This window comes from Lactuca saligna, chromosome 7 (assembly GCF_052625555.1).
Source record: "Lactuca saligna cultivar CGN05327 chromosome 7, ASM5262555v1, whole genome shotgun sequence".
NCBI classification, from domain to species: domain Eukaryota; kingdom Viridiplantae; phylum Streptophyta; class Magnoliopsida; order Asterales; family Asteraceae; genus Lactuca; species Lactuca saligna.
In genome coordinates this window covers 158,549,619-158,574,924 of record NC_136423.1, presented here as the reverse complement: position 1 = coordinate 158,574,924, position 25,306 = coordinate 158,549,619, and positions in this window count along the sequence as shown.

Here is a 25,306-nt window from a genome sequence, read left to right as displayed (position 1 = left end):
TTTTCAAGCTTATAATAATTTAATGATAATAATTAATATCATATGTTGTCAAATAATATATGTAATATGACCTAAGACAAACTACCAAACCTGACCGATCCTCACAGATCCTAGCAACGTAATTCACTGGAACGCCTAGAATAGTCAAGTGTTGTCATCTACTCTAGTCGATGACCCAGACATACCTACCGGTTGTTTGATCTGGATTCACCATTTATGGTTATCCAACAAAGAGGAGGAACACGACACTCTGCTATCTGATCTCACACCCTACCCCGGAATGAGACCAATCTAATGTCAACCTTATTGGGAACTAAACACCTTTTACAAGTCAAATATAACTAACCCATACTTATACCCGTGTTGCAAAAATCGGCCTTGGCAGCCGATTAATCGCTTGGCGGCCTCGAACCGATTACGTTTAGGGTGCTTGGCGGAAATTGGTTAAAATCGGTCAAACTCGGGCTTGGCGGTCCTCGGCGGTCATAGGCGGGAAATATTTAAAAAATTCAAACAAAATAATTTTCAAATATTACACCAAGGTTAAAATTTTAAACTTTTAAGCTTTCAAATTTTAAAATATTATACTAAAATTTTTAAAAATTCAAAATTTTAAAATTTAAAATGTTCAAATACTTATTTTTTTTTTGGAAATATTAATTTTTTAAATAATTTTATTAATAATTTAGGTTCCCCGTCTGATTAATCGCTTATCGCCAATTGACCATCGACCTACCACCGAGCGATTTTTACAACCTTGACTTATACTAAAGGCATTCTATGTCCATTTATAGCTCCTAATTGGAAGCACTATCTTACTTATATTATTAGCACAGAAAATAAAATGAATACATAACAAGAACTTTTCTTATAGTTATGTACTTAATAGTAACTATGCACTAACCTAACAAAGTGTCTGGTGTGTAACAGCCCGATGTCAAGGTAATTTCAATTTCAACCCTATGTTTGAATAATATTGCATCTTGACCCTTGGTTAAGGAAGGTTGCGAGATTGACCCATAATGGCAATATACTAATTTTGACCAGGATTTGTATGCCGAGCGTAGGTTGTGTATGCTAGGCGTACTAAGGCACGCGCTAGTACGCTGGGCGTACACCTCGTACGTGGGGCGTACATGAAGAAATTGAAAACCCTAATTTTCAGGGTTTGGTTCATATATAAACACCATTATAGCCTCATTTCTCATTACTTCATCAATCTCCCTCTTTGAAAAACAACCCCAAGCAAACCCTAAGTGAGAAGAGTGCATTTTGAGCCCATTAGAGTGTTTTGGATGTGTTCTTGAAGAAGAAGAAGGTGGTGAGAAGATCTTGGAGCTTCAAAGCATCTTGGATATGAGATTATCTTCTTGTTAGCAACCCCCAGGAGGTATAAATTTCACAACTTGATCACTCCATCTTGTAGATCTAGATATTTCTTCCTTTAAGACACTTTTCGTCCCAAATATGGTGATTATTGAGCATGGCATGTTCTTGACCCAATAAGTCGTCCTTTCAGACCTTAGGAGGGGTTTTAAGTCATAAAAATGTGGTCTTGATGGTTAGTTTTGCTCCATGCATGCTATAGAAGGTCTTAAGGCATTAATATGTTGAGATTTTGTGTATTAAGCACTTAATGGGCATGCAATGTCATAAAGTTGGAAACTATATGACTCTTGAGGGTATTTTGGCTTTGGATCTGACTTTGAATGTGAAGATTTGGAGTATTAAACTCTTATTGGGGAAAGGGGTGAACGTGGCGCGTACGCAGGGCATAACAAGTGGTACGATGCGTGTACGCAGTCAGCGTCCCATAATCTGGTCGACCACTGAAGTTTGACCAATGGCATTTTGACTTGACTAGGTTGATCGGTCAGGTTGGCTCGTTTGGGTGACTCGGCTAGGTGTTGACTTGACTTATGATTGTTGACCAAGTTTGACCAAGGGCATTTTGGGGTAAATATTATTAATGGATAATGTTTTGATATTTAGGATTTGGTTTGATCCTATATTTAGGAGCAGAGTATTGATCAACTATTCATCAGATTGTGAGGTGAGTTTTCCACACTATACTTACGGGTCGAAGGCACCAAGGTCAGCCCATTGGATTGATATCATGTTATACATTGAATTATGATATGCGAAGTATGGGATAGATCTATAAGATTATATGATAGTTGCTGATGTGCATATATCGGTAGATCTGTAGGATTACCTGTGATTTCTGGCTACATGATTGTCTGTCTGTTGAATAAGTTTGTTATCTGTTATATGTCAACATATTGTGTTGGGTTGAGACTTTACTGTTATGTGGGTGAGTCAACATACTAGGGGTATACCATTCCAATGACTAAGCGGGCCCATTGTGTATTGGTATTTTAGTCCAATGACTGAGTGGACCTTTTATATGTTGGCATTGCAGTCCGATGATTGATTGGGCCAGGGGTAATCCAATCCAATGGCTATGGACCCATGGGTATTCTATTCCGATGACTGATTGGACCCAACATGCTTGTTTGTATATGATATGTGTATTATGTGGTGGTACTTTGGGGGAACTCACTAAGCTTTGGCTTATAGTTTTTGGTTATGCTATTAGGTACTTAAGAGGACCATGGTAAGTTGAAGGCGTGACGGGGCACATCCTGATTTTATCTTGTTGATCATGGTAGACTCTGATTTTAAATAATATTTTGGAAACAATGGTTTTGTAAACACTTTTATTAGTAAATGAGTTGTTTTGAAAAGTTTATATTGGTTGTGATTTTTGAGGTGTTACATGGTGATTGGTGAATCGGGCAGAGCTTCACCTTACACCTTTTCTAAAAGACCTAGATGTATATAATCCTAAGTCTTAGTCTAATTTGATACTTCATGGAATTATTATCCTAAGGTTTTAGATTCCTCAACAGTCTCAAAGTCTACTTCAAGATCTATCAAGCAAGGATCAGTCAGGCAGAACAGTCGGGCAACAGGACCAAGCCCTTGCATTTCCCTTGTCCTCTGAAGTACCTGAGACCATTAAATCAAACTGTAAGCCAAATCTTAGTGAGTGCCCCCAAAATACCACACACATTAAGACAGATAAAACATGTAATGGGTCTAATCAGTCATCAGACTGGAATACCCCGGCCCAATCAGTCATCAAACTAGAATGCCAACATGCAACGGGTCCAATCAGTCATCGAAGTGGAATACCTTGACCCAATCAGTCATCAAACTACAATGGCTCAGCCCAATCAGTCATTGGATTGGAATGCCTTGCTCTATTGTCTTACGTACAAAGCAGTAAAGCCTTAATCCAAACCCCACTATGTCCATATATGCAATAGATAAAACACATAACATCAAATAGACAATCATGCAGATCTAACAGATCACTATAGCATAACAACATCCTATACTAGGATAGTGAGCTGACATTGGTGCCTTTAACCCATGAGTACAGTGAGGAGAAACTCACCTCATAGTCTGAAAAATAGTTGGACCGATCATTCCTCCAAATACTACCTCTACAGATCACTTATAAAGTTAACATGGATGCAAACTCAAACTACTATTCAAATTACCTAAAAATGCCCTTAATTCAAACTTGGTCAAACCCATGGTCAAGTTCAATGCAAAAAAGTCAAAAATCTTCCACAAGTTGAGTATACCCTACGTACTCCAAATCTACGCCCAACGTAGAGGGCTCCCTTCTTAATTTACGGGGATCCAACCCACTACGCCAAGCTTACTCCCATGGTAAGCGCAACGTACTCGGTTAGCTCCCATGATTATCATTAAGTGCTTATTCCATTAAGAACTTACATACATAATTCAGATCTAGTCCCAAATAACCTCCTAAATCATAGAGTTCCCAACTTTATGACTTTGCATGACTAGAAGTGCTCAAAATCCAAACCCTAACTTACTTACGCACAACTCAATTTTCATAACTCATGAATGGATGGTAGCAAGGGACCAATATCACATTTTTATGACTAAAAACACTCAAAAACATCTAAAAGGATAGCTCATTTGGTTTAGAGTAGGCCATACTTATATATACCAAGATTATGGGAGAAAAGGTACAAAAACTCAAGAACTAGCAAGATCTAATGAAGCATTCATCAAGTTCATAACTTTATACCTTCTAGAGGTTTCTTGAAAGGTAAAAAATTCAGATCCAAAATGATTGAAACTTCTTACTATCTTTCCAATCACTTTCTTCCTTCAAAGATGGACACTAAACACCAAAATGAGCTCAATATGTCACAAATGAGGGTTAGGGTTTGTAAGGAGTCGAATGGGAGAATGGAGGATGAAGGTGAAAGGGATTTATGAGGGTTAAGGTGTTTAAATATGGCTCAAAACCTTAAATTTAGGGTTTTCATTATGGTCGACTACGCCCAACATAATTCATTAAAGGCCTGTTACGCCCTGCGTAACTCTTAGTTATGCCCAACGTAACCTGAATATCCGCATCTTCCACTTCAACTTCAAACTACCATAACATCTTCATTTCAACTCCATTCTTGACATTATTTTTATATGTACAGAAAGGTGTAGAAGATCCCCACAATCCTATCTAATTTTTTTTACTTAAAACATATTGAACTAAACTTCGTAGTTCATGAAAGAAGTCGGAAGCATCTCTTTTCCCATTTTATCCTTCGACTCCAAGACACAAACTAAGATCTTGGATCACACAACCAATATCATCCACACCCAACAGGGCCTAAAAGGTATTCCTTGAAACCCAAGGCCTTCACCTGATCCATTTATTGACCATAATCATTAAATAAGAACTTCTCAAAACAGGATGATACAAAAATACTATTCTTATACCACTATAAAACATATACCTAGCAACAACATAATCAATTAGCATATAGCAAGCAAACCCATAGGCTACAAGGCATTTTAGAAGTCAGAAAATTCTATCACATAGCTACTGAAGGAATCCTTAGCCTACCCACTAACATGTATTTCTAACAATTCACATATCAACAAGTTCATATTTAGCATATTAAATAAGTATGGATATTTTGGGAGTCCCTTTACTATTCGGTCCCTGGATGACTGTACACATCAGATCTTCTTGTAAAACCAAGGCTGAGTCAAAGATCCATGCCCGCAATCCCAAGCCAACAATCAAACAAAAACATGACAAGAGATCGAGTCCATGTTTTCAACCCAACCATTTTATTAAAATTTCTTTTTTGAAACCATTTGTGAAAATTCTTGGATCCTAGTTTAAGTTGGGTTTCACATAAGTGTTCCTCAAAATCCCTCAAATTAGCAATATAGATACACTTATAACAACAATCAGTAAGTGAGAACATAAACACAAACAACATCTACACTAGTCTACTAGTCTAATAGCTCACTACCGCATGTCGGGCCTCACACAGTACTCTACATCACCGTAAGTAAGCCATTATTAAATGCACAAGAAATCCCTTATCAATAGTTCTCATATTGTACAAAATAACTGTGTACAAACCCTAAGTCACTCAAATAGACGATCCCGCCCTCTTGGTACTCTAATCAGCATACCATTACCCCTAGGTCAATATAGTAGCTATGGGTTATCAGCAACCCTAGGACTATCAGCGGTCTGGAGGACTATCAGTAGTCCTGTAGTTATCAACAACTCAATAAATACACATAACAACCATCAACAACTAAGCCTCAGGTAGTCTACATGCACACTACTATGACATAGGTAATATAATGAGAAAACTCACCTCAATCGAAGACCCAAGGAAACACAACAACACACTCACTCCCTGAATTGATTGCTCCCGCGAACCGACTGGTACCAAATAAATGTAAAACCTTAATCAATAACCCAATTGCTTCAATTTTGACCCAAAGCAAACTTGTTAAAAAGTCAACAATCAATGCTTAACAAAAGTCAACGGTCAACCTCACCATGATGTGGATGACTCTTGGCCACGTCGTGGGAACATCAGGACAAAACAATTATGAGAACCTCATATGCCATGATGTGACGAACATATCGACACGTTGTGGGAACTAATCCTGGACAACTAAATAGATTAAGCTCTTAATCCGTTAAGCCACACACCCATCTCCTCAAAAAAAAAAAAAAACTTTCCTTACACCCATAGAGTCATAGAAATCATTGCTTTATAGTCATACATGTACAATGCATGTGTTTCCCAAGATAAGTCATAACAATGGTGGAAATGATGCCAAAAATCTTATGCATGAGCCAAAACCCAACCAAATCTCAGATTTGGAAAACTTAACCTCAAAAGGAACTCATGGATCCATAAAGCTGCCAACTTTATGGAATCCATGATCTTAAATTCTCCCAAACAGGGAGAGAATGCACAAAAGTCCTAGATCTTGAAGCATAGAATATAAATCTTGGAACTTAAACGCTCACAATGGTCCAGAGTAAGTGTTAGAAGATAATGATGAGACTTGCAAGCTAGATCTATGCATAAAGGATGATTCCTTCTCCTTCAAGACAACACAAGCTCAAGAACTCAACAATGGAGGCTAGGGTTTCGTTGGAAAGGTTATAGGCTGTAAAGGATGCGCTAAACCTTGATTTTAGGGGCTTAAATATGGAAGAAACCCTAAAAGATCATGCGATTGGGCTGCAGTTGCTACCACATAATGACCTTCCTCTTGCCACGTCGTGGTGGCCATCCAGATACACATTCATAATTTAGCATGACACAATATGGTTCTCTAATCACAACGTCGTGACATAAGGTTTTTCACAAAAACCTTACTTTTAATATCTTGGACCATCCACCAGTTTATCTTGGAAAATGGGTGTTACAATAACATGGTGGCCAAAGTGAGATGCTATCATGGGTTGTCACCATGACGCTATTGGGAGATTTTGTGGGCTAATTAAAGGTATCATGGCGTGACAAAGGATGTGCCAAGCCACGGTCTCGGGAGCAGAATAAACATTGGTTAGGGTTCATTCTTGAATCGAAACACCCCCAAACCTCTTGAGAGTGAAGTTGTGGCAATTTTTAGTTAGGGAGGGGATCAGGTGGCAATCTTGGAGGAATATTGCAAGGTTTAGCCTCTATTATATTCTAAAGATAATCTTTTCCTATTCAATCAAGCTTTTTGAGCTTCAATGGTGTTTTTGGGGTTTGAGTTGAATATGAAAGATTACTTCTAGATAACTTGCTATTGATGTTTAATTAAGTAACTATAAGCTTAATACACGGTTTTAATGGAGATTCCATGGATAAACCATGTGTTGATTGTCCGGATTTCAAACCCTAGTTTTGGGAAAATCATGGAATTGTATATATATGTTAAGAACTTTATGGATTAAGTGTTGACGAGTTAATTTGAGTAGTTTAGCAAGTTTATTGACAAAGAGTTGTCAAAGAAAGGTTTCACCTAAAATATGAGTTTTTGGTTAAAATTTCTATTAAGATCTTAATTGTTTAAGACATGTTTAAAAGGAGTTTAATGTGGTAATGGTATAGGTTGTGACCAAGGAGGAGTTGGTGTTCTCTAAAGGAAGCTTTGAAGAAGTTTGGAACTAGGTTGCTATTCTCTTCAAATGAGGTGAGTAACTTTATTTAGAGTATGCTTTTGTAAGATACATGTGATGTTCACATATGCACGGATGAATATGTGATAGCAAAATACATCCTTGCTAAATAGTGATATGTTGTATAAAATGTTGTTATGTTGATGTTTTGTTTATAAGAGAATATATGAATTATATGTTAGTTATGATATAATGTGCAGTATATATTGGGTAAAAGATAGGGATCTAAAGTAAGAAGATTGTCGGTAGGTTTTGCATTAAAATTGTAGATATAACAAAGATCCATTAATTGTTTATCAATAAGAGTAGAGATATGTGGTCTCATTATGAGATCAATATAGTCACTTACGCGACTAGTTAGACATGTGAAGTATGTGGGAAAAGAGTTTGTTTTACTTATGTTACGTTAGTTTATAACTCACCAGCCTTGTTGTCTAATATAGGTTGTTTCCATGTATTTTAGGTTTAGATAGCATACCTTAGAGAGAGTGGAATTAGAAGCATCAAAAGCATGGATTGGATTTTTGTTTCATGCCTTTATTCTTGTTGCTTTAACTGTGGTTAGGATAGGGTTGGTACACCTGTACATGTTTTTTCTGAAAATGTTTGAAGATTTTTGAAACTTTGGTTTGTAAACAATGTTAAATACTCTAATATTTTCCAGAAAATTTAAGTTAAAATGTTGAGAAAATATGGTCCGTTACAACATATCATAATCTGTGCTTAATTTTGAATTTCACGTGGAATTTCTACTCAATTTCTTAAGAACCCCTTTTTCTCTCATCTGCTATTTCACTCCAAATAAAAATGACTAAAATAATCTACGTGAGGATTTTCCTTCATCTTATACTCCCTTTCATTCAAAATTAGTCATAACATTTTCATAAAGCAAAATATTATCACACTTACCAAAACTTAACCCCACTTACTCCCTACTAACAATGAAAATTAACATATATAATCAATATTAAATAATTATACTAATTGAGGCCTTAAGTAAAAAAAAATATATCCTTGTAATCCAAATTTCCAACATACATTATTCATCATAGGGAGGCTTCTATATTAAATATCCTTCACTATCTATTAATTCAACACCATGTCACATAATTAAACACCATTTTAATCCCTTAATGATTTTTCAAACTTTAAATGTCAAAACATCTACTCATAAATCATGATGTGTTAGACTTATCCCACTCACATGACGTCATTTATAGGATTGATTTGTTAATTCTAGTGATGCAAGTTTCATGATCATCAACGCGATGCACATTACCACTTCACGTACAACCAGTTTTGCACTACATTGATAAACATAATTATCGTCATGACACTTATTCAATATTATAAACATACTCTTAGTTAATATGTAAATTGTAACCTTATCATTTTCAACACATTGTTTATAGTTGAATATGAAATTCCAATCTAAACTCTAGATCATTACCTAAAGAGGTTGGGTTCATATTGTTAAGTGTTCGAAACCTAAGGTTTAAGTTATAAATATGTATGTGTATCTACTTTTACTTAAATTAGTGCTCCGATACCAACCTATGTCATCTAATTCTTTAGATTCCCAAATTAACAAATACATTTGAATTTTGTTGATGTATACTACGCATGTCATTTTTTAAGACAACTTTTATATTTTTTGTTGGTTGTCAATAAAGAATGACTTACTACTTGTTATGATGTATGTGCATTCCATAAATGTCATGAAGACGAACTCATAAATTACATATTTTGGGTGATAATGTCAAGACTTAGATGACTCCATTTTGAGACTTGCGACACTTAGAATACATTTTTTATATTTTTGGTTTGTAAAATATTAAAATGTGACACTAGATAACAAGTTTAGACACAATCACATAGATTGCACTTTTATCGATGTTTGTGTTTGATATGAGTGGGTTAACTTCTATAATAATCGGTCATTTCCAACATACAAGGCTCATATACACAATATCCGAGAAGCGATTTTTTTAGCGTCGCATGGTAAAACGAAGGGTTTAGGGCAAACATAGGAAACCAGAGGTAACATGGGATTTCGGGGTGGGGACAATGATACATGACGATGAGAGAAACAAGAAATCAGAGGTGGGGCCATATGAGGCATCCCTCCTTATCATTTGGCTACATTTACATCCATAATAATAGAAAGTACACACAAGTTGTGTTTCCAGTATCACTTGTGTGTAGAAGTTATAATCTACAACAATAACAACAAATCCCTATAATCCAATTAGAATGAGGTATGTGGGAGGTAGATGTTGACAATGATGTCTTCAAAAGCCACTATGTCATATAAAAGATGTTCAAATATAATCAACAACAATCTTAATTATTTATGATACTTAAGAATGCCATAAATTTTTATAACTCATAAGGTTCTTTATGTTAGTGTGACTGTAATGTGAAACGTAGCATATTAAGCAAGAATCTAGATTAGAGTTTCTATTTACAATTTCTCTATTAATATTTTTTGAAAATTATATCATAGTATTTAAATTTGGAGTCGTGTACTCGTCTTTAGAATGAAAACTAGTTTAAAACTAATAAGGATTGAGGGTGTTGATGCGGTAGCACCCACAGTCTACTACCTTACCTTGTGGGAACACCACCCCAATCCTACAATCGGTCACAGTTTGATTGAGGATATGACAACCCAATATTTCGACTCTATGTAATGACCTAAAAAGTCAAGTATTGTAACCACTTTTGAAAATAATGAAATTAACTTTGAAAATAAAATGTACAAAAGTCTCTATTTGATTACCTATTATCTTAGATATCATTAAACCATGAGCGTACATAAAAAGAGCGTCCAAATCTGACTTCGTATGAGGAAGTTATGATTTTTCCAAGTTCGGTATAGCGGTAGACAGCTAAAAACTCGAAACAGAGAGCGAGCGATTTTTGGCCAGAATGACCTAAATGAGAATCGAAGGTCTCGACGATGGTTTTTCAACGGTAAAAAGTCTGGCAAATACAGACATCGGATAACGAAGTTATGGATTTGTAACGAACTTTTCCTACCCCGACATTTTAAAAATAAATAATAAAAATAATTTCAAAATTTGCCAACGGAGTCTAAACGAAAGTTGTAGAGCGTAGTCTCGCCTACGCGTGGATATAAAGAACGTCAAAAACGGAGTTCATATGAAGAAGATATGAATTTTTGAAGTTTACTAAATAATTAAAATTTAAATTTAAATAAAAAATTTCGGTATTATCCAAAGGAGTAGTCACCGGGCCAATCCGAGTTACACCCAGCGTATTCGAGTGTTAGGACTCGGAACATCCACGTTGCCCCTATGCATTGTCCCGTCCGAAGTTTTAGCAGTCGAGGATGCGGTCACGCATGACGCACGGGTACGCCCCGCGTAACCCCGTACGCCCAGCGTACCGAGGCGGTTCCCAGCCCCTATAAAAGGGATGCGAAGGTTCCGGGTAAATTGCTCATTTTCTCTCCATTTTCTTGCATTTTTAATTCGTTTTGCGTGCAAGTAATATCCCGAAGCCCTGGTTTTCATACCCAAGCCCCGAAGGAAGTTTACGCTCCTGAGATTCTCGAGAATCCCGAGAAAATCCGCTTTCTCAAGTCAAAGTTCTTCTCGGTTTTCGTCTCACCTTCTTCAATCTCTCAAGTGAGTTCATACCCCTATAAACTATGCTTTTAAATGTTTGATAAATGCTTTTTATACACTTTTAGGGGGGAATACAAGTAAACACACGGTTATTATCATGTGTAACCTAAAGTTTCACTATATACACTTTTTATCTAGTAATCATATGTGATTCATAACTAGTACATGAGAACTTTCGTATGTGATATATATTTTCGATAACATCTTGTCTTTTAGAAATAAAACATGTTTATATATTATATACGAATCAAACACTTTATTTATAATTTAAGTATATGTGATCATTTATGTCACTATAAACTTTATACTCTACATAACAAGTGAATATTAACACTAGGGTTTACTATATGAACGAAACACACACTTTCAAAAACTATAATAGGTATAGTTTACGAGAAAATCACAAACATTTACATACTAGAAACACTATATCAAAGAGATATTTTCATACACAAGAACAAATGGACATTTTCATATGTAAATCTGTTTTATACTAAGTTTTGTGAGACATTTCACGTACTTTCGAGTATGTATTTTAAGTCCTGTATTATGTACCATAATCCCTTGTAGGGGGAGCATGATACTAGTGTATAGATCTATACGGGATTGACAATCCCACACCTAAGTTGTTAGCTACAGTTAGGCCGACAGGCCTAGGGTGACAAACGTCATAACTTTCCAACGCCTGAAGAACGTTGTTATAGGCATCATGGTCAAATAGTATGGTTATAAGACTCACATGGAGTATTAAAAACTCATTGATTTATGGGGTTTTTCAAATGCCTTAGCGATTTATACATAAACCTACTATTCTAGGCATGAAAAGCACTATTGCATTACAGTTTTGGAACAATTAAACTACCATCTACTATAGTTGAAAATATGGGATTTTCTAAACATGTACAAACCATTTTCCTTCTATTTCATACAAACATTGTCACTAAATACTTATGAACTCACCAACTTAAATGCTGACCTACTCTTTCCAAACCACTTTTATTTCTCAGGGATTCAGTAATACAGGTAAACTACAACTTTTGAAGAAGGGACGTTGCGGCGTTAGTTTAATTTCATTTTGACATCATATTGTAATTTCTTTTGAAACAAGTACCTTTCAACAATGTAAACTTTTCAATTATATATATATATATATATATATATATATATATATATATATATATATATATATGATGGTTGTATTACTTTCTTTACTATGTATTCAACTGTTTCGATACTACATGAAGTCATCCGCCCTCGAGCGATTCCACCGTTCTGGTTTGGGGGTGTGACAGAGGATGACAAGAAACAATCGAGAGAGAGAGAGAGAGAGAGAGAAAGAGAGAGAGAGAGAGAGAGAGAGCTGATGTGGAGCGTGGTAAGGATGATACCGCACAGACTAATTTTGAAACTGAGAAGAAAGCTGATGTGGAGCGTGGTAAGGATGATACCGCACAGACTAATTTTGAAACTAAAATTGATGTGACCAGACAGGTTCCATTTGGACTCCATTGGAACGAATTTCAGTTTGGATTTCTAATTTTAATTTATAAACTTAAGTTGACAAAATTAGGTTTCAAAGTTAAATGAATCTTTCATTTTTGCTTAAGCCCTCGTTTCCCTCTTTCTAATTCCACTCTTTCCGGTTCATGGAAGCCTCATCACCCTCTTCCAAGTTTACACCCCATTCATTTCTAGGCTTCATGAATCATGCAGACACTCACAAAGCCATCAGCTATTCTGCAATCTCCTCTTGTCCCATGGTCTCCACTTGACGATAACTTCTCTGTTCAACTTAAGGCCTCTCGTCGCACACTCACAATAGTTTGATTTGAAGAGATTCTATAAGCAATCATTAACCACTCTTTAGTCTTCACTCTCGTTCTACACTTCTACTATCAGTCTCGTTGCATCACAACTCCATGTTCAATCGTCAGCCTTACCTGCTCAATCGGTGGTTCAATCTACAAAGACAACTCTATATTTATCTTAAATTTCAGTTCCATTAATTACTTTAAATTTTGATTATTGTATCTCTATGTTTAACCAGAACCTGATTTTTAGATTGTACCTTCTATTTGATATTCATTTGTTACTTCCATCCATTTGATTTTTCGATTATTGCCTATGGTACTTCAATCCATCTATTAAAAACTAATACCATAAGTCCAGAACCTAATTTGTCAATTATCGCATATGTTACTTCCATCCATTTTATTTTTGGATTGTAGGTTCAGAAGCTGGTCTCAAGAAGCTTAATGAGTACCTCGTATCTTGTAGTTACATCACCGGGTGAGTCAAAATTACTGTTGGGTTTTGAGCATTCTAACACTCCTATGGTGTACATGCAATCCTATAAACCTTGGATCTATGTTTTCTCTATTATACATGCAAATAAGAACTTTCCAAGGCTTTAATCCTAACTAGCATATTATGAAGTTCTTATACTACAAAGTACTAGTTAGATGACATACCTTTTGATGTAGCTTGATGTCTTCAAGCTTTAAGAGCTTAGCCCCAATAGTGTGGAAGCCTCAAGTGGAATCACAAATCACCAAAACACCTTGGAAGACTTTAGAGAATATGGATACTTGGTTCTCTCTAGTGAAATTGGCTAGCCCTTCTTAGTGTACCACACTAGTGCCAATTTCACCAACCAATGACATATTTATATAGTATGGAGACTAGGGTTAAACCCATGACCTTTCATTTCATATGATCCATGGGTTAAACACTCCATGGACTATCCATGAGAGCTTAGCCCAACCTAAATGAACTTGGCCCATTCCATATATATAAGAGTCCATATTTAATTAGTTCATTTTGATCACTTAATTAATTCTAAATTAATTCTTGATCAATACTAATTAAATAATATGATTCCATATTAATATATTAGAACTTATAATATATTAATATTAATCATAAATATATTATTCTCAAAAGACTATCCATATAAATTGTGTCGGTGAAGTGCAACCCAAATGGACCATGCTGGGTCCGGTCAAGTACATACCAAATATAGTTATGGACTTAGACATTAATCCAACAGTCTCCCACTTGGATAAGTCTAAAACTGTTATTGAGTATGACTTCAAAACCTAACTGGCAATCATAGCTCTTAAAGTCGCTGTCGAACTCTGATCTTGTCAACGAACTTGTCCATTAGATAAGGGATCATATATTCCTCCATTCTAGATATCATATGGACTGAGACATGGATTATAATCATTCTCTCTGTCCATTTGTTGTTTCCCGATTTCCGATTCATGATGACTGACTAGTTGAACAAATCAAATCAGTCCTGGCTTGGCCAAGCACTCACATGTGTCATCATTAAATCATCGAGGGGCCCATTGATATCGCTTTTATCCTGAAGGTAAAAGGAATGGATAAACTTCGACTCATATGGCTTGTTCTACTACTTGTTGAATCATACACAAAGGCACGTTTTATAACACCGAGTTACCGAATGCGTTTTCGTGCAATCAATGTACAACCAACTCATAGTAACAACTCATATCTCTAGGTTTGAAGAATATAAAATATTATCATCTCATGATCACTCGTGATAAAATCCATGAAGTGATTCCAATGAGCACGGGTTGAATCCAATACTCAGAACTTATGAGCACTCATGAGTGTTGTAGCCCTTTGCCCAACACCTTAGACCTCTACAAGCCAACCCATGACAGTCTTGATTCATATCTACTTCCAACATATGACCGACTGTGGATGGTTTGAATAACTTAGTCATTCTGGAAGAATAATCTAGTTTATTCTGGAAGTCAAAACATGCAAATTGAAACACAATAATAATTGAATCCAATATGGTATCAAAACCTATGAACATAAATAAAACACCTTTTATTTTTCACCATATGATTACACATTATTCATTGTATACTGTTTCAGCTATCAACTTTATTCTTGAATTTAAAAACAATAGTTGTCCCATGCTCCAAGCATGTACACTATGTTTTTCTAAACACTAGTCATGCCACACACCAAGTATGCATACTATGTTTGTCTATGATCATAACTTTGTGAACTAGATCAATTGAACATAACTCCAATGATCCTCTTTTCACAGTCCCAAATCCTTACTGCAAATGCAAGAATTCCAAATTCATGCGATTTACTGATATCTGTTAGATTCTAAACTTATATGCATTGGTCCTCTTGTAATGATTATGCACGAAGTCAGAAAGACTTGACAACAACCATTACAGAGCATTCCAAAGGAGATCAGATCCTTAGAAACATCCTTCTTGCATTAAGTTTCCTAACCTTAACCAGATTGAAAATTTCTAACTTTGAAACATTTCCAGATTCCATTTTGACTGTCACTTCTGAACAAGAGCTACCTCTTTCCAGACTATGTCAATATGGTCCTTCCAGAATTATCACTATACTTCCACCTGTCCTTGAGCACCCAATCTTTGGTAAACCTTAGATTGTCCTCGACAATTGTTTAATCCTTTTAGTCATATCCAATTCTAGACCTTTTCCCTTCTTAATGCCCCAGGCATTTGGAAAATTTTAGAACGGATGAATATAGCACATGTAATCGATCCTATATTCGAAGCATATGGGACATGATTCATGATGTCTCACATAAAGACTACACCAGTCTTTTGCTATACTATTTCCATTTCAATTTGCCAAGTTCTCATAATTCTGATTATGAAAAGGGATGTCGTAATCATAATCGAATTTTAGAACGCAAATAATGGACCCATATATAGAATTTTCTTATGTTGCGCCATTCCAACATGAAATTCATATATATTCTTGACTAAATACGATTAAAACCTCAATCTAAGCTTTTAGATTTGAGATGAAGTATAATTTCCTCTCCTTTAATTATAGCAAAACAACTCTTTCCCAATTGAAACTTTGTTTTCTATAATTAACATTGCTAACTTGCAATACTTATCATAATTATCATGCTCCCACTAACATGATGATTATTAGCATAACACTTATGCTCCCACTAGCTTTGACATGTAGTCAGAAATTAACTGGACTTCTAGAAATCAATACTTTATTGACTTTCTTTCCAAAGTTCAGATTTCTGATACTAGATTGTTTTGATAAAACTTTATCAAAATCATACACTTTTCCTTAGATAGCACACTTCTGTGTCTTAACAATTTAAGAACTATGAAAAGGGATGTCGTAATCATAGTCTCGATTGTTTAGACCTTTGCCACTTCTCACAAGTCCAGGTTAGTGTGCCGGTAAACCACACACGCTCCACTAACGACTTTGAGAATGCAAATATTACAATTGCTATCTAGCTAAAATATACTTAGTGAAAGAGTTTCCTCACAATCATTTTCATGAATCAGAGAGAAACCTTATGACACTTAGATTTACTGGTGTATGTGTTCTTATCCATGTGAATTGTCAAGACCATAGTCACAATACTAGGTTAGTGACAAATCCTAACTCATATGGATTGAACTTGTGCAATCTTATCTTCTTGCCACCTGGCAGCTCAAGAGCCTGCCATTGCTTCCAAGTTGTTGCTCAACCAATTGAGAACTCTAAGAACTCGTATGTAAAGCCAACTTTAACTGGAATGGGCACAAAATATGTCAACATGATAGGTTATAAACCTCAAGTCGTGTGCTAGTGAAGAACTTCAGGTTTTATTCTTGATTAGTTCTTGAGACTTTCAAGACCTTTAAGACTCCCATTGTCCTCTTGACCTATAAGACTCCCTTTTCAAACATCCAAGAGGTAGTGCGGATTCTAATCAAGACAAACACTACACACAATTGGCCTTAGTTGGTCTTTGTTTTATCCAAAACATCACAACTTACCAATTTCAAATGTACAAGAGTAGGAAACTTTTTCTCTTACATTTGACAAGTGTTTTAAACCTTCTTTAACACATATCACTCAAATTACAATCTTGGAGTATGACTCTAAGACTTATATTGGAACGAAGTATGACTCATCTTCTTGACTTAACCATTTCAACAATTCAAGATTCCTCTTCTTAGTCATAAGAATGCACTAAGATTCCCTTAGAGAAATAATTGTTCTATGGTTTCTTAATCATTAAGATGATCACAAAATCTGATACTAAAGTACTCTCCCATCTTTTTAGATTTGAGAAATTTTTATCTTTCTGCCTAAGTTGATTCTTCTTATTCACTCTACCTTACATTGGAACCTTTTCTAATGTCTCATAGTTACATTCAAGCTTGTAAGTATAACCATATTTACTGAGCTTTAGTAAACTATGAAGAATAATCTTATCAATCTTTTGTGGTGGACTTAATCAATGCACAAGAATGTGTACTCGATCCCTTAGTCCATTACTTGACTCACACATCCATGTGATCAAGTAATTATTCTTAATTTTCCAATAATTGAAAGTTCTCATTCATCATGCTATACAACTTGCATGATTTCAAGTTCCGGTCTAATTGAAACTTGGGTGATGAGAATCTTTCCTTATTTGGTAAATTTAGACATTACCACAAATGAAAGAATCAATTTCATATTTCCACTCTTGCTATTAATGGAATCTTTATAAGCAACAATTTTTCCTCAAATTCCATTGTAAGGATATTTCAAAATAAATAAAATCAAAAATTTTCTTTTATTTTAAAACTTTACAGAAAAACTTATCCTTACAATCCATATGAAAACTTGTTGTTATCTATTCCTAAGCAATATCTCATAACTCCTAAGAAGTAGCTCAAGAATCCAATCATCAAACTATGCGATAGAAATCCATCTATGCGATCAGATTCAGCATGTTCTTTCTTTAAGTTTCTTCACTTTTCTTTGATTCTTAAAACATCACCATGTGACCCAGTCACATCATGTATCAAGAATCTCATAATAGAAACTTAGCAGAGTTAGATAGCGGACTTTACCTGAAGTAGAGTCAAACTTATTGACTTTAACAACCTTAGGTAAATTTGGCAGCTTCGCAGCTAATGACCCTTCCTTTGGCAATATAAACATATGGACCCTTTGATAATGGTACACGGGAGTATCTCAGACTTAGCCTTTCTCTTTACCATTTGGTCAACCGATTTTACTATGGCCGATCCCTTTCCACTCGGAAGAGAGAGCTTTACTAGATATCCAATGTTATCATTGTCAATGTCCATAAAGTTTTAGGAAGTTGATCTTAGCAAATAGATAAGATCATTAAGGGTCTTGTCATAGTCTGTTTCATAGGTGTCCCAAAAGAACTCACTATGTGACTTAGAAAGTAGTTGAACCACCAACTTTCTCAAGACTTTGACACCCAACTCTCCCGGCTTGCCAATATGTGACTACATCTCCAAGATATGATCACACCTAGACCTTGCCTTGCCAATAGGGCTTGAGTGACCTTAAACTTGTGGGTTAGGGAGAATAATTGGAGGAGGTTAAAGAAGTATGATTTCCAAAGGACATCATCTTCATTTAGGAAAGCTTGTTTCAAGAGATTTGGAAGATCATAGATGTCTAGACCAGACATCTTTTGGGAGATATTCAAGATAATTGATCTTAAGTCCTTAATATGACACCCAATATGAAATATTAAGGCTAGGACCCTACAAACTATTTTATAACTTAGAAGAGGGATGCCGTAATCCAAGCTATAAAATATTTGAAGGTAGGTGAATGACGATTCACCAATTTCCACCAAGATAAACGAAACGTATGATTAGGTTTTAATTGGATTTGAAACTCCTAGATCTTTGAGATTCATTGAACTATTCAATGGCATGTTTCAATCTCGTGTGTGCCCTTCAGGTTTTGTGACTGGGATGCCGAGGATCACAAAACAAGGTGTGAAGTAACCATGCAAATTACTTGGTACCCTTAAGTGTTTACCCCTTAATCGATGTGCCGGTTAACCACACACGCTCCATCGATACTATGATAAACATTAAGTTACCCTTTGCCTACCTTGTTAAATATGAGTTAGTGTGCCGGTTAACCACACACGCTCCACTAACCGACTTAAACAAAGTGCAAAGTGTAATTTCATGGATTAGCACCTTATTCACATTTTTCCTAAGTAACTAAGATTGGGTATTATTAAGAGTTTAGTTACTTAGTATTTATCATTAATACTTTTAATGAAGGGAGAATTATAGTCCTGTCAAACCCGTTCGGCTAACGACCCTCCACCGGTCAAGGAAGCGGTGGGTGAGAGTGGACACCCATTAAACTACCATTTTATAGGCAGTAACCTTATACCCCCCTATAGACCGGCTTCGTGAATGAGGCCTACTAACGGTAAGACTGACTTTACTCTTATACATACATATATATATATATATATATATATATATATATATATATATATATATATATATATATATATATATATATATATATATATATATATAACATTATTAACTTATAATATTATAAAGTATAAGGGTTGAATTTTAACTTTTAAAATTCTAAGGGCTAACTTGGAATTAAAGTATTCATAAGAGAACACTTTTCAAATTCCAAAACTTGAGGGTAAGTTTTGAAATTATTCAAAACTAATTAATTCCATAACTTATGTGTTTAAGGTAGTTTTAATCCAAAAACTCTTCAAGTTCCATAACTTGAGGACAAGTTATGGAAGACTTTAAACTAACAAAAGAATCAACTTATCTTTATTTTGTAACTTATGGAATTAATTAAGGTTACACATTTTATTACTTAATGAAGTGACTCTTGAACTTCCATAACTTGAGGACAAGTTATGGAATCATAAAACCATTCAATGAGACAAGACTCTTCATTTTTATAACCTTTGCCAACTTTTATGAGTTTTATGAAACTTAAATGTGACGTTTCATATAACTTAAGGACAAGTTACAAAAACACATTTTAGAATCAACTCTTAGATTAATTTGGATTGAAAACAACTATTTCACTCAACTTTTCTATTAATCTAAGCAACTCATAAGAACAAGATAATTCAAATCAAACTTTTTCATGTAATTAGTCTAAACTTTAAACTAATACAAAACATGAATCTATTGACAATTATCTTTGAAATTAGATTAGCATGAACATTACCACATCAAAAACAAGTTTATAAGTCCAAAAACATCTTAGGGTAATGTTCCTAGTGCAATTCCAGCCAAAAAAAGTCGAATTTATGCTGTCTGGGGTTCCAACTCGTCGAGTGCACGAACCAACTCGGCAAGTTGGATCAATTTTGCCTTGGACTCGGCGAGTCTGCTGGGCAGACAGCAACAAAACTCAATTTTTCAGCTTCAATTGCAAGTATAACAATAAAACAAGCCTAGGCTCTGATACCACTGTTGGGTTTTGAGCATTCTAACACTCCTATGGTGTACATGCAACCCTATAAACCTTGGATCTATGTTTTCTCTATTATACATGCAAATAAGAACTTTCCAAGGCTTTAATCCTAACTATCATATTATGAAGTTCTTATACTACAAAGTACTAGTTAGATGACATACCTTTTGATGTAGCTTGATGTCTTCAAGCTTTAAGAGCTTAGCCCCAATAATGTAGAAGCCTCAAGTGGAATCACAAATCACCAAAACACCTTGGAAGACTTTAGAGAATATGGATACTTGGTTCTCTCTAGTGAAATTGGCAAGCCCTTCTTAGTGTACCACACTAGTGCCAATTTCACCAACCAATGACATCTTTATATAGTATGGAGATTAGGGTTAAACCCATGACCTTTCATTTCATATGATCCATGGGTTAAACACTCCATGGACTATCCATGAGAGCTTAGCCCAGCCTAAATGAACTTGGCCCATTCCATATATATAAGAGTCCATATTTAATTAGTTCATTTTGATCACTTAATTAATTCTAAATTAATTCTTGATCAATACTAATTAAATAATATGATTCCATATTAATATATTAGAACTTATAATATATTAATATTAATCATAAATATATTATTCTCAAAAGACTATCCATATAAATTGTGTCGGTGATGTGCAACCCAAATGGATCATGCCGGGTCGGGTCAAGTACACACCAAATATAGTTATGGCCTTAGACATTAATCCAACAGTTACCATGTGAAAAACATCTATTGATTCTACATTGTCTCAAAGAAGGATGTTGCATTACTGTTGAGGGATCTGCTTCTTTCCTTGAAGATGCCATTATAACCCCTCCTGTTAATGGAATAAACGTAAGTTTCACATAAATCTTTAATAGATTGCTTAATGATTTCCACATTTGGTTTGTTGATTTTATTTATCTTTTGTATTACATTTATTAGGCCACAGTTGATGAAGATGATGAGAATGATGTGGATATTTTCGGTGAGGAAACTAGAGAGGAAAAGTAAGTTATTGAAGAATGCACAGAAAAATAAATCTGGATAGAAGAAAGAATGTGAGTTTGACGCATTGTGCTATCTCCTTGTACTCTTTAATTTCACCATTTAGTTGTTTACTAACAATGTTTTTTGTTTATATTTTATGATTATAAGCTAGACAATCTTCAATTTTGATGGATGTAAAGCCATGGGATGATGAACCTGACATGAAGAAGCTATGAGAAGTGTTCATTTGGATGGATTGCTTTGGGGTGCATTTCAGTTGTTCATTTTTTTCTTTTTAATAAAATGGGAAAATGATAGATGATTAATTATATGATTATAGGAAAGTTGGTTCTAGTTGGGTATAGATCAAGAAGCTTCAGATCATGATGACTATTGTTGATGATTTGCTGTCTATTGATACGCTTATTAAAGAAAGACTTTGTCAGGAAGCCATTAATGAGTTTGTTCAAAGCTGTGATATTGTTGCCTTGAACTATATCTATAAGTTCATTGTTTTAATCATTTTTTTTTATCAAAAGTTATATGATTTATTAGTTTACTAATGTGATTGGTTTTGTGACTGTAGAGTTCGATGATGATGCTCATGGTTTATGATTTTATTTGTGATGTTGTTGATTTTGTTCTTTTGCTATTTTGTGCTTTTTTGCTATTGTTGTTTTGTGACTATTTATGTTTTGTTATTTTGTAGTTTGTTGCTGACTTGTTAAATTCCACTTGTTGTTGTTTTAAGATCAAGTCTTTTTAATCGTATTAGTTTATATCTTGAGCTCCTATTGCTTATAAAGGTTAATTTTAATGGCATGTACAAAATTATATATATATATATATATATATATATATATATATATATATATATATATATATATATATATATATATATATATATATATATTCAAAAAATTGGGTACCTGGAACCAGAACTAGTCTTGGTGGTTCCGACAGCGGTTCCAAATTTCTAGGAACTTGTGTAAGCGATTCCGAATCCAATACCAATAATTTCAGAACCGCCGATTCCCCAAGTGGTTCTGGTTCATGCTAAAATAGGGGGGTACCCGGTTGTGCTCATCGATAGTCGTGGTCTCCATCCATTCACGCTTTTCCTTTAAATGACATGCAACGTCGTGGTCATCAACACACTACGGTGTGAAATAACATGTTTCCCCTAAAACCTTATCTTTGACCCCATTAAATCATCAACTGATCCATTCTGGGAAATGAGTGTTAAAAAATTGGTTTAACTTTATAGAATAAAAGTAAAGTTCCTTTTGAGTTTCCCTCAATAACTATAAATAGCTAGAAATGGATTTAGGAGAGAGATAAAAGGATGTATTAATATATCATATGATTAATTAGTTAATTAGAAACAGTAGGAATTAATTAATTATTAATAGAATTAATTTGGAAGTACTTTGAGACTAATTAGAATTAATTAAAGGTGTAGGCATTGACTTGTAATTGTTCAAAATTTGAGCAAGAAATGCAATTCTAGAACTCTCCAAAGTATGGACGCTTTTGGGAAGGCTTTTAGGGTTCTAGAAGCCTCCTAGAGCTGATAAGGATAACCGCCTTGAATAGATTATATCTAATATCTACTTATTCAAATTAGGGTTTATCCTTGTGATATACTAGCTATAAATAGGACCCCCTGCCATATTATGTTTGTGGCTAATGATTCTAAGGAATTTAAATTTGAATTTCACTTTTTTATCCTCACTCCTTCTGACTTATAGGGTTCTAGGGTATTGGTTGTGAGCCATTAAAGACGTTCATACTTTTGACATTTGCTTTCCATGAGCTATCGAAGATCAAAGGAGTTAGTATATTCGATTATACTAAAAGGAATGTTACTAATCTTATAATTTTTTCATATTGGTAGATTAGATCGGTTTGTTTATAGTATGTTGTTATAATGAGAAAATATCATAGATCTATAGTTTACATGTGCCCACTAATAGTTTTAAGATTCTGTTGTGTTGTTTTTATGTTTTATTGTAACCTAGAATACTGTAACACGTCAACCTGCTATGTTTCAATATTGCCCCTTATGTATTTTAAAATTTTCAATTTGACCCTTGTGTAGTATGTAGGGCGTACCAAAGGGCACACTTGGTGTAAAAGCTTTGAAGTGAATATGCAGGGCGTACCACGTGGTACACTTAGTGTACTCATGTGAGGAAGGAATGGGCATCGGGACATGTATGCGGGGCATACGTGGCAACTAATGAAAACCCTAATTTCGGGGTTGGACACTATATAAACACATTAAGGGCTCATGAAACCCTCATTTCTAAACCTCCAATGACCTTAAATCCTTATACATGAAACCCTAAACCTCTCATTTGTGTTTGAGCTCATTGTGTCCATTTTAGGTGTGTTTTGGTCCATAACCAAGAAGAAGGGGCTTAGTACAAGATTGTTAATCAAGAAGAGCTTGTGGATTCTGGTTCTCTACTTTATTTCCAGCTTACATGAGGTAAAAAGCTATGATCTTGTTCATTTATGACTTAGATCTATATATATATATATATATATATATATATATATATATATATATATATATATATATATATATATATGAGTTTTGGACCCATTTTGGCCCCAAGGATGAGATTTAGTGGTTTGATACCACTCCAATAACTTTGAGTTGCCACTCTTGGTGTTTTTGAGGTTCAAGGTCGATAAAAGTTAGCACCTTTAGGGTTTAGAATCATCCATGCATGAGATTGTGTTCATTTGTTGTAATTACAATGTTATATCTTGAAGTTGGATCCTTTTCAGTATAGCTCGTTAGACCCTCCGGTCCGGTCTCGGTGAAGACCCTTCAGTCTCACGACTCGTTGGACACTCCAGTCCAGTCTCAGTGAAGACTCTTCGGTCTCGCGGCTCGTTGGACCCTCCGGTCTGGTCTCAATGTGGACCCTCCGGTCTCACGGCTCGTTGGACCCTCCGATCCGGTCTCAATAACACATAATATAGCATATATATCACACACACAAAATGCATAACTCAAGTAAACACATAAGACCCTCTGGTCACTCATAGATACCACTCTTGGTAAGTATAGTGAGGAGACTCACCTCGCTAGCTTGCAAGAAATTAACCTCATACTCGATTCTCGAACTAGCCTCCGCCTAACCCAAAGGATAAATATCTCCAAATAATACTATGTTCACGACTCTAATAACCGAAGGTTATTCTTTTTCTCTCTAACTCTTGAAGTGGATAAAATACCATTTTACCCCTCCATTGTCTCCATTACTCATGTTTGACCAAACCCTAAAGTCAGTAGAAGTCAAACTCAAGACAACAGTCCATGTTTGACCCGACTCGCCGAGTGCACCTATGTAACTCGTCGAGTCCACTCGATTTCCTCGGAATTCTCGTGAAGGTCCAGCTCATCTCGTTGAGTTGACACCCAACTCGCCGAGTTATCGCATAATCAAGCTCATCGGAACAAACCCTCGCTAACTTGTCGAGTCGGCTTATCGACTCGGCAAGTCCATGCGAACTAATTCCCCATTCAGACGATTCTAAGCAGATCTACCACTCCAAACACTAGATCTAACATCTGAACACTCATTTGTCACATAATGCTTCAATCTTTACGTTTATGCACGGTAATTTTTCTCAAACATACCAAAGCATGATCTCACAAGGTTTTAAGCACAAAATTCCCCATGTGGATGAATAAAGTTGGGACCTTTGGACTCTAGGGACCTCACAAGGTCCAGATATGAGGTTTAGACCACATGATAACTCTATATGCTCGAAGTCCCATCAAAAGGTGGAAGAAAC